Source organism: Callospermophilus lateralis, chromosome 6 (genome assembly GCF_048772815.1).
Source record: "Callospermophilus lateralis isolate mCalLat2 chromosome 6, mCalLat2.hap1, whole genome shotgun sequence".
NCBI classification, from domain to species: domain Eukaryota; kingdom Metazoa; phylum Chordata; class Mammalia; order Rodentia; family Sciuridae; genus Callospermophilus; species Callospermophilus lateralis.
The window spans coordinates 144,444,223-144,458,498 of NC_135310.1; the positions used below are offsets into that span (position 1 = coordinate 144,444,223).

Here is a 14,276-nt window from a genome sequence, read left to right on the forward strand (position 1 = left end):
TGCATCCATTTCTCGCTGTGTGAACCTTTTGCTTTGGAAACTTACACTCACCTCCTTGGCTGATCTACAGCCTTTAGAGAGAAAAAAAAAAAGAAAGAAAAGAAACCCTGGTCACTCCCTCTTGCTCACCCACAGGATCAGGGGCCCTTTCCTGGGCTCAGGGTTGCCAGCTTTTTCTGTCCCTTGCCTCTCCAGGGCCTTGTCCTGAGCCAGGCATTCTGTCGTCTTCCACACATCACTCTCCCTCCGCAAGATTCATGCTGCTGGTGAATGGGCCCACAATCTGTCCAGTGGCCCTAGCCCCAGATTAGGGACTCACTCTTCTGAACTCCCTAGTGGCTCCCTATGGAGTCAGCTGGGACCAAGCCCAGTGGATTCCATCTCTCCCTTCTCCTCCCTTAGGTCCCTCTGTCCAGATGTCCCAGTGCTTCACCCCTGCACTGCCATCTGTCACTCTAATGCTGCCTTCCTGTCTTTTGGTGGCACACCTGTTGGAATGCTCTGTAGGAATGGGCTTCGCATTCTCCTATATTCAATCGGTCAGGTTCTGTGGATTCTCTGGCCCAGTTGTGTCGGAAATCCATTCACCGCCCCCACCTTACAGCCAGCCAGGAGCTAACTCTGCATTCATTTCTAAGGAGCCTTCCTGTCTCATCTTGTCATCTTCCAGACGGTTCTCTGCAGTGCCACAAGGGAGGCTGTCTTCCCTCTTCAACTCCATAAGCCCTTTCATTGCCTCACTGTTGGATGGAGTCCAAGTCGGCTTCAAGGTGTGTGGTGTTCTTGAGAGCCATCCGGGCACCCTGGCCATGGCTCCAGCCCCATCTCTTGCTGCCTCCCCTTCTCCCCCTCCGCTGCTACCACAGAGGGAGGTATTTGCAGTCCAGGAAACTGACCTTGTTTTATGCCTCTGTGCCCTTGTGCTGGCTGCTCCCTGCCCCCTCTGTCTGGCACGCCCTGCCCACTCCTCTCTGCCTGGGGGACACCTTCCCATCTTGTGCAATTCAACAGATCATGTCACCTCATCCAAGCAGCCCTCTCCAACAGCACGTCCTTTTCCTTTGGGGGTCCTTTTCTACAGCACAGCCATGTATTTCTACCTCAAGGCTCAATGTCACCTACTCTGTCACCTTCCACCTCGAAGGGCTCCCACTTCTGATTTCCCCCTTTTTGGCCTTCTCTTGGACAGCTGGCTAGGAATCCTCCAGGCCCTGACTTCCTCACCTCCCCTTTCCCATCCCCATCCCTGGTCTACTAGTTGCTTTTCTGTCAGTTCTTTCTCTGAAGTGTTTTTTAAAAAATATTTGCTTAGATGTTTATGGATGTTTTATTCATTTATATGCAGTGCTGAGAATTGAACCGAGTGCCTCTCACTTGCTAGGCAACTGCTCTACCACTGAGCCCCAACCCCAGCCCATCTCTGAAGTGGTTCTTGATCCTTCCTTCTCTAGTCCTTCTAGTCCCCACCCTGGGTGCCTGAGATCAATATTCGAACGCCTTGTGGTGTGGCCCTCACTTTAGACTCATCACTTGTCCACCACTGTTTATTTATTTTGTTGTATTTTATTTTGGCTGCTGGGGATCAAACCCAGGGCCTTGCACATGCTAGGCAAGCATTCTACCACTGAACTACATCCCCAGCCCTATTCTGTGTATGTTATAATCCAGCCATGCTAAAATCCTTGCTGATCTCAGGACAGGACACATAATTATAACCCTGCCAGTGCTTCTGCTATTTGTATAATGTGTGTGCAGGCACATACATATATACATACACATGCATACATGTATATGTATGTATTTTGTTACTTTGATTGACCTGATTTTTTTTTTTTTCCTTTTTTGGTACCAGAGATTGAATCTCGGGGCACTCAACCACTAAGCCACATCCCCAGCCCTCTTTATATTTTATTTTATGACAGGGTCTCACTGAGTTACTTAAGGCCTCGCTAAGTTGCTGAGGCTGGCTTTGAACTTGCAATCTTCCTGCCTCGGCCTCCCGAGCTGCTGGGATTTAAGGTGTGCATCACTATGCCCAGCCAATCTGATGTTTTGAATCCTACTCCCCATTTCCTAAGTTTCTAGCATTTTCCATGTTCAGCTTCATTGCTTTCTCTTTTGTAGAGCTTTCTTTTATCTCTTTGAAGATAGAGGGATTTTTTTTTAAGTATATGTAGAGTTGTGCAATCATAACCATGATCAGTATTTGAACATTTTTGTCATCCTCAAAAGAAACCCCATCTGTGTTAGCAGAATGTCCCCATTGCCCCCAAACCTTTGGCCCTAGGTAATTGTTTATTTACTTTCGGTCTCCTATTCTGGATATTTCATATAAATGGAATTGTATTATTTGTCCTCTGGGGTCTGACATTTCATTTGGCATAATGTTTTTGAGGTTTATCCATGTTGTTGCATGTGTCAGTACTTCATGTCTTTTTGTGGCTGAATAATGGGTATGGATACACCGCATTTTTTGGCCCATTCATCAATAAACGGGTCTTGAATATTTTTTTAGCTATTATGAATAATGCTCCTGCCAGGTATGGTGGTGCATGCTTGTAATCCCAGAGATTCAGGAGGTTGTGGCAGGAAGATCACAAGCTCAAGGTCAGTCTCAGCAATTTAGCAAGGGCCTGCCTAAAAAATAAATAAATAAATAAATAAATAAATAAATAGGACAGGGGATGTTGTTCAATGAGTGGTAAAGCACCCCTGGCTTCAATCCCTAATATAATAATAATAATAATAATAATAATAATAATAATAATGCTATGAGCATCTGTATACAAGTTTTCATGTGAACATATATTTTAATTTCTAGCATTATGAATCTAGGAGTAGAATTTCTGGGTCATATAATAATTCTATGTTTAACATTTTAAATATCTTCCAAAAGATTTTTTTACATGGCTACACCTACCAGGTGCAGTGGCCTATGCTTGTAATCCTAGCTACTAGGAAGTCTGGACAGGAGAATCACAAGTTCAAGGCCAGCCTGAATAACTTAATGAAACCCTGTCTCAAAATAAGTAAGGACTGGGTATGTACCTCAGTGTTAGAGCATAGCTGGGTTCAATCCCTAGCATTGCCCCTGCCCTACACACAAAAGGCTGGACCGTTTTACTTTCCCACCTCAGAGGTATGAGGGTTCCAATTTTGCCTTATCCTTGCCAACACTTATTGTCTCTGTTTTTGGTGATAGTCATCTTAGTAGATGTGAAGTGACATCTCACTGTGGTTTTGATAGCATAATTCAGAAAATATTTGTTGGATAAGTAGTTTATATGAAATATGAACAAACAAACCTTTAAACAGGTGGCTTGACTTCCAAGTTTATTAATTAGCTACAAAGGAGGAGGAGGAACACAGGACCCAGTATCACTGGAATCCAGTTTTTAAAAAGTAACTTTTAATAAAACAACTTTCTTTTTTTAGCTGCTGGTATTATAGAGATGGTGATTTGTCATGAAATTTGATGTTGCTTTGGAGGTTTGAATGTATTTTGCAAAATAAACTAAATTACAAGTAAAATTCCACCTTTGATATTGTTTCTAGTCAAAACCTATCACTGAATGAGGAGACCAGGAAAATCAGAAGCAGGCAAGTAAATAAAGCAAAATTGCCCACCTGGCCTTTCCTCTGCCCTCTCACTGGAACAGGTTACAAATTGGAAGCACGAGACACCAATTCTGTGATGACTGTGTGAAGGGTGACTCCTGTTTAGAGACCTGCCCACTGCCCATTTCCTCCAGGGCAGGCCAGTCTTCAAAAAAAGCATTTGATAATAGCACTTGGGAACAGGGGTTGGGAGGTGGTGGCATAAAGCTTAGAAAAAACGCAACTGCTAAAATTTCTCTGAATAGAGTTTTCCTCAGTAAACAGTAGACCCTGGGAAACCTAACAGGTTCTGAAAACTTATTTTTAATCACTGGAAGTCAGAGAAACAGCCAGCTGAATCGGTTCCCTCTTGGGCACTGGTTTAGCCTACTTATCTCAAGCCAGGGGTAAATGGTCCAACTGCTTTTCTTTGGTTCTAGAGAGTTCTTTCTTGGTCAAGACCCATCCATGAGTCTATCCTGAGGCAGACACTTCTGCCTGCAGCCTTGAAAACTACAGAGTTTGGCTGAAGGAAGGCCTCAAATTAAAACCCACAATGGGGCTAATAACTTTGTATGGTGTTCAAGGGTTCTTGGAGGAGCTGGTGGGTGGAGCCAGGGTCAAAGGTCAGACTAAATGAGGAATAGCCAGCTTTCTGCATGTGTAACATCATCTTGCCTCAGTAGTCTCAAATGCATAATTCTAAAGTCCTGTTCTGTGTTCTTTCATCTTTATGGGGGGGGGGGGAAGGGGTTTTATTTTCAACAACCACGATCATCTTTCTGAAGATGTGTCCAAAGGCCCAGAGAACTGGCCCCCTTGGGAGCCTCAGTAGGAAGAGTATCACCAGTTGGAAACATGTCAGCTGCGTTATAGAGGAAGCACGGCCAGGCCTGGTTTCTCTGGGCTCTCTGATAACTCGGGCCAAGAGAGCCCGGGCGAAGTGCGAGGTGGCGGCAGGAGCCGCAGGGATGGAGAGCGGCTCCGAGGAGGGCCCCTGTTTTTCAGAGTTGAAACAGGAGCCCTCTGAGAGAAAGAGATATTGCATGTGGCTTCCCTGACGCCTTGGAGGGCGACGTGGATGACACAGCATCAGCCGTTCCATGGCGGGGTGGGGACACGGTGGCGGTAGGCGCCTCCGCCATCCCCGGCTCCATCGGCGACCAGGAGCCTCCGCTGAAGCATCCTTTTGCGGGGCGTAGGGCAGGGTAGGTGACCCGAGTGGAGGCGCGTGGCGTTTGTTAGACGGAGAGCGAACGCTGGCGCAGCCTCAGGTTGGAAGGACCGACCGGGCAGCGCGAGCGCGTGAAGCTGGGGGCGGGGAAACGCGCCTGTGCCTTAATCTCCTGCCCATCCTCTACTCGCCCCACCTGGATGCAGAGCGAGGACCGCGTGGAGGAGGCGCCGCGCCGGTGGGGCTCCCCCTCCGCCACGTTACCCTCCCCGGCCTCCGAGGTGCCCCTCTCGCTGCCCCCGGGCGTCGCCGCCTTTCCCCCTCCTCCGTTAAAATAGTGAAACAAACCATGAAGTAAAGTGATGGAAACCCGGGGACCGGGAGCCGCCGGCACTGAAGGCTGGAGGGGAGGGGGCGCGGTGGCTGGAGAAGGTGGCGGCGGGTGAGCGCCGGGCGGGGTGGGCTTGCGATCAGCTGCGCCAGCCCAGACCCTTCCCCTCGGGCGGCGGGCCCTCCCCTGGCCCCAGGCGCCTCCGGAGGGCGTGGGGCAAACCTGGGGCTGCGGTGGGGGTGGGGTGGGGACTCCACCTCCATCCATCCCGGGATGGCCAAGGCGGTCACCCCGCTAAAATCGGGGCGGGGGCGGCGGTAGGGACGAGCGGGTACCGCGGTCCTCCCCCCCCCCCCGCCCGAGCCGCCGCCGCCGCCGCCGCGGCCGCTCAGTAACACGTCCCCTGGAGACTCGCAGGAGCAACACGTGATGTGTCTACTTATCAGGGTGAGAGGGGGAGAGCGAGTCTCGGAGCGTGCGGGCGAGGAAGCGGGGCGGGGGGCCGAGGCGGGGGCCGGGACGACGGCTGGGGCGCTGGGGTCGCCAGCTCCTCGCCCACCTCCCTCCCTGAGGGAGAAGAGGAGGAGGGGAAGTGACTGCGGAGTTGATGAACTTTGCACATCCAGAAACGCCATTTTGATTCCTTTTCCGGAACAAGTTTGCATCTCTCTTCGTTCTCTCCCCGAAGCCCACCGGTCCCCACCGCATCATGCCTGGGAGCCGAGCGCCCTGCGGGGCCGTAAGTACGCGTCCCGGGTTCCGGCTCGCGGTCCTTGGGTGGCAGCGAGATGTCCGGGGCACAGCCGGGAGCGACCTTTTAAAGAACTTTTTGGGGATGGGGAGGGTGAAGTCTGCAGAGTGCGTTGTACTTTTGAAACTCGGCGTCTCCCGGAGCGGAGGACCCGCGCACCCCACGCCGCGCAGCACGCGCTGGGGGCGGTGGGGCCAGCCGGGGATGAGCCCGGCAGCCCTCTCCCCTCCGGCTCGGAGCCCGGCCGCTCCTCCTCCTCCTCCTCCCCCTCCTCCCCTTCCTCCGCTCCTTTCCCCTTCCCGAGCAGCCGGCTCTGCCAACCAGCTCCCAGCGCGAGCCGCCGCAGCGCCCCGCCAGCAGGACCTGATGCGCATCCATATTAGCCGTCCGAGCGCAGGAATCCGGCCCGACCCGCGCCGCCTAGTTTATTTTTAACCAGCACCGCGGGGACTCGGATGGTGCACGCACCGCCGGCCAGAAACATCTTCCCAGCGCAGCTCTCCATCTTCCGCCCTCTCTCCCCCGACATCCTCCCCCCCATGTGGGAGGGGAAACTTTTCTCCTACATACTTTCGAGTCCCTCTCGGGCCGGGAAGCGCGGAGATGACGGCGCCCGCCCGCCCGCCGCCGCCGCAAGGTATCCGGGGGTGCCCGCTTGGGGGTGCCTGCCCGGGGTGCTTGGCGCCGGGGTGCTAGACCGGGGCTGCTCGGTGGGAGCATCCGCCGCGCCCTGCTCTGCGGACTTTGATCCTCCCGGGAGGACGGCGCCGGCCGGGAGGGGGCCGCGGGCAACCCCGCGTCCTCGCGGGTTCTCGGCTCGCGGTGGGGGTCCCGCCGACCACCGCCCCGGGGGACCGGGGAAGGAGGGAACCGGGCCGTGGCGGCGCGTATTGTTCCCTTGTTCTTCCGTTGGCGGGGTACGTGTTTTCGTGGGAGACCTCGGTGAGGATCGAGCCTGCATCGCGGGGCGGGGGGGCTCGGGCCCGGCGCCGTCACGAGCACAGGAAGGAGGCCGGGAGCATCCGAGGCGGGGCCCGCCGCCCGGCCCCGCTCCGCCGCCCAGCTGTGGAGCGCGCTCGGAAACTTTTGTCCGCCGCCGGCTGGACCAATTTTTCGCAAGTTCTGGGGCTTCGCTTCCTCCTCCCATCCCTGCCCGCAGCGCCCAGCGGGGGGGCGGGGGAGGCCCGGGCGGGCGGGGCGGGGTGCGGGGAAAGGGGGCCTGGTCCTCCACCCCCCGCGCTCGAGCCCAGCTCCCGGCGCCCCCTCCCCGCTCGCGGTCTCTTAGGAAACTGCGACCTTAATGGTTGCTAAGGAGCAGGGGAGGTCCTTCCCGTCGCCAGCCCCCTCCCTGGGAAGCGGCGTGTTTTCTGGACCCGGCCAGGGTCGCTTCGAGGATGTGACCCGCTCCCCCGCCGCGCGTGAGTGTCGGGCGCGGTGACCGAGCCCGGGTCCCGGCGGGGCGGGGGTCTGGGGGTGCGGGGACCCCACGGGTCGCAGGCCCGACTGGCTACGGGGCCGCTTGACAGGCGCCGCGTGCAGCAGCTAGCGTCCCTCATTCGCGGTGCATCCGTGATGGGTTATAAAAGAGGAGGAAAGTATTTCTCCTTGCTCAGCAGATTTGCCCTCCCTTGCTCCTTACTGGTTAGGAGATAGAACGTGAGCCCAGATCCGGACGAGCAGTTCACATTCCATTACGAAATTCTACACGGCTTCAGAGCCAGCAGCAGCACACATTCGGGGCACTTTGGAGGTTTTTTTTCTTCTCTTTTGGGGATGCTAAGTAGTGGTGGTGGTGGAGAGAAGTAAAGGGGTGAATAAAGAAATGGAACTTTTCGGTATGCTGAAAAACCTGTCTAAGGATTTTTCATCAGAAGAACAATTCACCCTAGTTCTTGTTTTTTGAGTCTAGGTTTAAGCTTAGCTCTTGAAAAGCCAAGGGAAAGAAAGTTTGCCTGTTGAATAGGGATGCTGGAAATTGCAAGGTATTTCTGTCTTGAAAGGAGATGGTGTGGCTGATGTGCATTCCCGTATTTTTTAGATCTTTTTTTTTTTTTCACCAGTTAATATCTGTGCTTGTGCACGAGTGTGTTCTGAAAAAAAAGTTAATTGAAGTGAAAGTTGGGGAAATGAGAGCGGCAAAGAAAAGAATGTGTTTTTGTTTGTTCACACCCGTGAAAAGCATCCTCTAGATTTGGTGCTTTTCGGAGTAGGCAGGTATGGTTTCCAAGACATAATTTAACCCGGAAGTTTGAGTTAGAAGCTTGGCTAAAGCCTCTTTTAAAAAAACTCTGCTTCCTTCAAGAATCCACAGAACTTTTGAAGGAATGAATTTGAAATACTGTAAATAATATAGGCAAAGTGGACCATTGTGTTTTTTTGTTGTTGTTGTTTTTTACTTCTGCCCGTTGTAGGGAGACTTCTGGGTACCCGTTGATGGGTTCTGCTTTTATGTGTTTTGAGCTTTGGTTACACTGATGAATTAAACATTTCAGTGGCTGTAATCAAGTTTTAAATGTGTGAAAAAAAATACCTTTCCCCTTTTTACAGAAGAAAGGGAGAAGAGGAGCTCTTTGATTTATTTATTTATTTCTCTTTCTTCATTTTAAGTTAATGAACTTGCACTGTCCTATCATTCTTAAAAATACTGCTGAACTGGTTGGCTTTTAGAATGCTTTGTTTTTTAAAAAGGATTTGCTGGATACGTGATAATCTTAAGAAATGCTGCTGATGCTTACTGGTGTATGGAATATCATTCTCTGCATTTTCCTACATACCATTTTATTTCTCATCAGAAATTCAGACTGTCCAGCCTCATGACAGACTAGTGTTTTTCACGTGATGATCGTGCCTCTAACTCAGCTGGTACAGGTGGAACATCCCTTCCTAGGCATACACACCATCCAACAAGTGACCTTTTGATTGAAGGGTCTTTTTATTTTAGATTTCTTCAGGCATCCAACACAGGTACCGAATATTGAAGGAGGAAAACGGAGCCTAACTTTATTCATCCTGCATCTGATCAACAGCTGTTTATTGGTTACCTGCTTTAAGGCAGGCAATATGTAGCTGCTGTTAGGAGACCCCTCATTTTTAACTCTTTAATTTTGAACTGTTGTGTGAGTTCACTTCCTGGGTCAGTTTGGAGGTCTTTGCTTGCTATCTGTATGCTCACTTGCTAATATAATGATATCAGCTTCAGCTAAGGAGATTTCCTGTTTAATGAAGTTGAAAAATTCTGTCCTTTTAGGGGTTTACATGGCATAATTAATATAAACTTGACTGATATAAAAATTGGTTAAATCTACTCTCTAGATGCAGTCAGAAGTGAATCCTTTTGATGTTTCTATTCATTATCCTTCTGAAAAGTAGGTGGTGCTTAGAAGGTCATAGGATAAGGGTTGCTAAGCAGCTAAACAGAAGGATGCTAAAATTAACCGAAGCATTTTTGAAAGGGAGTCCTTCCCTGTTTTACATTATTTACTGGATTTAATCAATTTCTGAACTCTCCAGGTCCTTTGACCTAGAAAGGTAGAATGTTAATGTTGATTTTGTTTTTGTTGTCATATTTAAATAATCTTTCTTTTGTAATGTGTTTAATTGAAGTTCAGTATTCTTTGACCTAACTCTGTGGTGTCAAATGGCAGCTTGTCTGAGGTGACTTCGTTTCTGTTACCAAATGTGTTCAGGTTAAGCATTCCCAAGGATATGTGTATGTAACTGCACCTTTTCTCACATGTTAATAAGACTTTTTGTTTTGGAAAGTCTACATAATCCATAAAGTGATGCCTTACTTATATTCTTCATTATGATATGCGCTCAAAAGAAATGCAGCATAGTATCAATAGAAACTCTGCAGTATAGTCTCACCTGATAAGGGGACAATAGCTTTCTATCCCCCTTCACTGAGATTACCACTCTTAGATTAGGCCTCCATATGTCCCCACCTCCATGTTACCCCACCTCTCTGGCTCAGTTTATTCAGCCCGGTTCATACCTACCTTTTAAAAAAGAATTTTATTAGGTTCAGAATCTCTTCAGAGGAACTGAACAAATGTTAGAAAACAATAACAATTGTGGTTTGCATTACATTTCTACCATAAATGTGTTTTAAGTATGTTTGCAGCAAGATAAAAGGTAGAAATCTGAAGCCGGGGTTGGTAACCATCACCTTGATTGAACACAGCCCCAGTGTGAAGGCAGAAGTTTCCGTGTCTCAAGGTCATTTGTGTACATCTGACCTGTTGAACACACATTGTTGAGTCATATTTTTTTTACATCCAAATATAATTAGGAAATGGGTAAATAAGTGTGCTGTTTCTTCTCTCTTTCTCAGAAAGTGATTTTGGGGTAGGAATAGTCAGGGCCTTCTTCAAAAGGCAGGGGTCAGAGAGTGCCTGCCACACCCTGGGGGGGCCTCGTAAATCAGAGGTAAAAGGTGTACCATCTGAAACCCAGAGGGAGGCTCATGATGTGCTTTCTGAAATGCATCACTTACTTTTAATTTCCCCTCACTCCCACATGGAAGGCAGACTACAGAGAGGAAAACCATCCGCTGGTGTTTTCTTTACAGTGAGGTGGAAGAATGAGGAAGGTGGGGAGGAGCTTTTCCTAGCTAGCAGCCCTCTGTAGGCAGTGTCATCAGCCCAGCTTCCCCCAGTCTCCCTCGTCCCCTTGCCTGGGTGTCCAGCGTGGCCTGAAGGGCAGCCGAGCGTGGCTGGAGATTGCACTCTGCTCCTTGGCAGCGGCGGGTGGGGCAGAGATGGAAAGGAGGGGGCAGGGTGCTGTCCTTCCAGTGACCGGGTGCATCTTGCTTTTGATGGGACTGCAGGGCACGTCGTTGTCTGTCCATCAGTAAAGGTGGCTGCCTGTGAATAGGTGCTCAGACAAAGCAATGGGAGAGGGTGGAGACTGTTTGCTCTGTGTGATTCAAGCCAGTAACGCTAAGAGAATTTGAAAACCTCTGTTAGGTCCTGGGACTGGGGACTGGCTGCTCCTGCGGGGATTCACCTGAGGCTGGAAGACTGCTTGAGGGCGGGTGGAAGGCACTGGGTGGAGAGAGAGAATGAAAACCCCCACTGGCTCTGTCAGACGGCCAGACTGAAGAGAAAAAGTCTCAGTGGGGGTAATTAGATAAAGCTTTTAAATGCTCTATTTGTTTTTCCCCTGAGCTTGCTTGGTATTCCACCACTCCCCCTCGGAGACTGTAGGGTAGGATTGTTATAAAAACGTTTTGAGTCTGCTGGTTGAATTACTTTTCCGCGTACCTTCTTGGACAGAGTTAGTTTCAACCTGCTTTTGTGAAGGCCGTTAGCAAAAGTTCTGAGTTTGAGCTCAGAGCAGCTTCATTTTACTGCTATGCCTTGATCTACCCAGGGGCTGGTAAGAAGTCAAGCCAGACCCAGAACTCCTAAGTCTAGCCTGACTGTACAACAGCTGCTCTTTAGAATCAGCTTGGCCTCAAAGGACTTAGCATTAAACATACGCACTCTGATTTTCTCTGTGTGTGTAGTTTTAAAATAAGAACTTTTTGAAATTAACTCCCTGTTGCATTTGAAGGTGTAAGGGAATTCCTTAGCTTTTGGCAGCATTGTTATTGATGAATGTGATTATATACATTATTTCGGTAGCTTTTCTCTTTTCTACACGCCCCCTCCCCCCAGCCCCAACCTGTGCTGGGAATGGAACCCAGGGCCTGGTGCATTCTAAGCAAGTGCTCTGCCACTGAGCTACCTTCTAGCCCATTCAGGAGCTTTTCTACCTTATGGGATTGTTGGAAGGATAAAATTAATGTTCCAGAAAGTCAAAATCTATATATGGAAAAAAGTGGTGTATTTTGAGCTCAGGAAGCCTTGTGGGTATCCACTCTGGATTTCCTTTCCAGAATTTTACCCAACTCAATTATGTTAGGCAGAATTTGCCCAGGAGTTTGTGTTCAAATGGGGGAAATGTGGTCCTTTCTTTTTGCCTCCAGGGTGGAGAGCAAACAGAACTAGTAAATTCTTCTTAATGAGATTTGCTTAGGAATGAGTTTTAAGGAAAAAGCCAGTGGCAAACTTAGAACTCACTATTTAAAGGAGTGGTTGTCAACTTGGTGGCTCTTCCCCAGGGGGCATTTAGCAGTGTCTGGAGACATTGTGGAGTGTCCTGATCTGGGAGGGGACAGTTGCTACTGAGGAGAGACCAGAGATGCTGTTCCACCTCTTGTGGAGCACAGGGTACATTCCCCCACCTCCAATAGATTATTCAGCCCCAGATGTCCTCCAAGGTTAGAAAGTCTGCTTTAAAAGTGCAGTAGCAGGTCGCAGGGTGAAGCTCAGTGGTACAGCACTTGCCCAGCATGCAGGAGCACTGTTTAAAAAAACAGCATAGTAGTGGTGGCCTGTCATACCTACAAGTAGACTTGAGGTTCTCCCCGTTATTGCATGCATTTTATTTTGAAATCTGAAATTCCATAAAGCAAGTAAGGTCTTATTACATGCCTGTAAGGTACCTTGGTTGGTAAGTTCAAGGTTTCACAGAAAACTGGGGGGTTGGGGAAAACCTTAAGGTTTGGAAACCCTGTTAGTAAATTAAAATCCTAGAACTCATCTGCTTCTAAAACAAACCAGATTCCCTGGCACCAGGAAGCTGTTCTGATAGGTGGCTCAGCTTTCCAAGTCACTTCTCGAGTCATTAAGGAGACTTGCTCTGGTGCTGTCATCCGCCAGTTCTCCCTGGAGTTTTGAGTTATGTGGAGTATACTTTTAAGTGTTTGAACTAGCCCCTACTTGCTTGATGTTTTTGTACTCATGGTCTCCCTTATTTTGTTTCCTCAAGTTTTTGCAAATTTCTTACATAACTATCTGCCCTTTTTGACAGCACCTGTGAGCTGGGTCTCCTCTTAGAGCCAGTGGAGAGTTGCACGGTGGCTGGAAGGGATGGGGAAGGAGACAGTAATTATTTTTATATTCTTGCCTTGGTCTCGTCCTTCACCCTGCCTCCAACGTAGGCAGGAGGCAACTAGAGTGGGAGAAAAGGGGAACAGAATTCCAGAAAAGGAAGGGCTGCCTGCGTTGGGCAGACCGTTGCCCCCCAAGGCTTGACTCCCACTTAATCTTATAGACACAGGTAGCTCTTCATGACAGCTCTCTTCTTGCGTGAGTGGACTCACTGCTGGGCGTGCTCATTGCCATAGCTCGGCTATGTCACTCTGTGCATCCTGGTAGCTGAGCCCTGTCACTCTGCATCCTGGTGCTTCTCTGCCCTCTCTTCTCAACTATGGGGCAACTCCCGGCTCTATCTCCACTTACAACTTCTCCCAAGCCGGAACCTTCAGGTACCTCCCCCTGCAGGTACTTGTAAAAGTGAAAGTCATCTCTCTCCCTTCTGAAAAGTGATCTTAAGCACATGTCCACCCAGACCTCTAGGCCAGGAACCTCACCCCTGTCCTGGACTGTCTCGCAGCCTAACATTCTGCTGAAACCCTCACCGTGTGGCAGATGCCTCCTGAGTTAACTTCCTGCCACCAGTTCCTCCGCCTGCAGTTAGTTCATCTGCACTCTTCTGCCAGAGTCCTCGTCCTCAAAAACTAGAGCTGTGCATGTTGTTTGCGGACTTAAAAACATCTCTTGGCTCCCTGTTGTCTGTGGAAAGAAACCCAAGCTCCTTCCTTGTCACTCAGGATCTTCGTTGGCTGCTTCCAAGCTGAATGTCTAGTCCCAGCCCTCGCCACCCTCTCTTCTCCACCACTGCCACTTGGAATCATTTCTTTCTGCTTTTGTGCTTACTGTTCATGCTGCTGTGTCCCAGTCCCCTTCCCTAGCAAAGAGCCTTTCTTACCCTTTTTCTCAAACCCCCATGCCACCTCTTCTGGGGAGTATTGTGCCCTCCTCCAGAATAATTTTCTCCCCGTCTGTCGGGCTTCTCCGCTGCAGTTCATCTCTAGCATGTTGCCCCAGCGTTCAGAGCAGAGCATTCTTGCATCCCTTGCACCTAGCCCACCGACTCCGTAGTTGGTGCTCGCTCAGCACTGTGTGTGGATTCCTCATACACGACCAGAGTTGTTGGAGAAGAGCCACATGTAATTTGGAAGCCGAGGCCCAAATAGCACTATAAATTCAGCAAAGGAAATGGATGTAAAGAGTTGTTTTCAGCACACCCATCATACAAAGATTTGGTGCACACTGGTGGGAAAGACTTTTGAATTTTAGAAATCCTAAAATAAAAGTTGGCTCAGCTTCATTTAAAGAGGGGAAAAAAAGAAAAACTTTGTTAATGCCTGGTTGCGCTAAAAGCTGTCACACTGGGGCCTTTACTAATTATAATCACTTTCCAAGGCTCTTGGTTTGAAGTTTACATTAAATAGGAGGGATAGGCACCCAGATCAAAGACCAAACTCATTTCAGAACTCCAATGTGTGGGCCCATTTTCTCTCCTTAGTTAGA

At 49.4% G+C, this 14,276-nt stretch overlaps 1 protein-coding gene across 4 annotated transcripts in view; it reads left to right on the forward strand.

Annotated features, from left to right (window-relative positions):
* The first annotated feature begins 5,638 nt into the window (after positions 1–5,638).
* Rreb1 (ras responsive element binding protein 1) overlaps positions 5,639–14,276 on the forward strand; it is a 130,858-nt gene continuing 122,220 nt past the window's right edge. For 3 of the 4 annotated variants that reach the window (XM_076859153.1, XM_076859155.1, XM_076859158.1), the window contains exon 1: positions 5,639–5,841. The gene's annotated coding sequence lies outside the window, so the exon portion shown is untranslated. Of the gene's footprint in view, positions 5,842–6,434; positions 6,491–14,276 lie in introns of those variants that run through there. The other variant, XM_076859154.1, reaches the window with a different exon arrangement.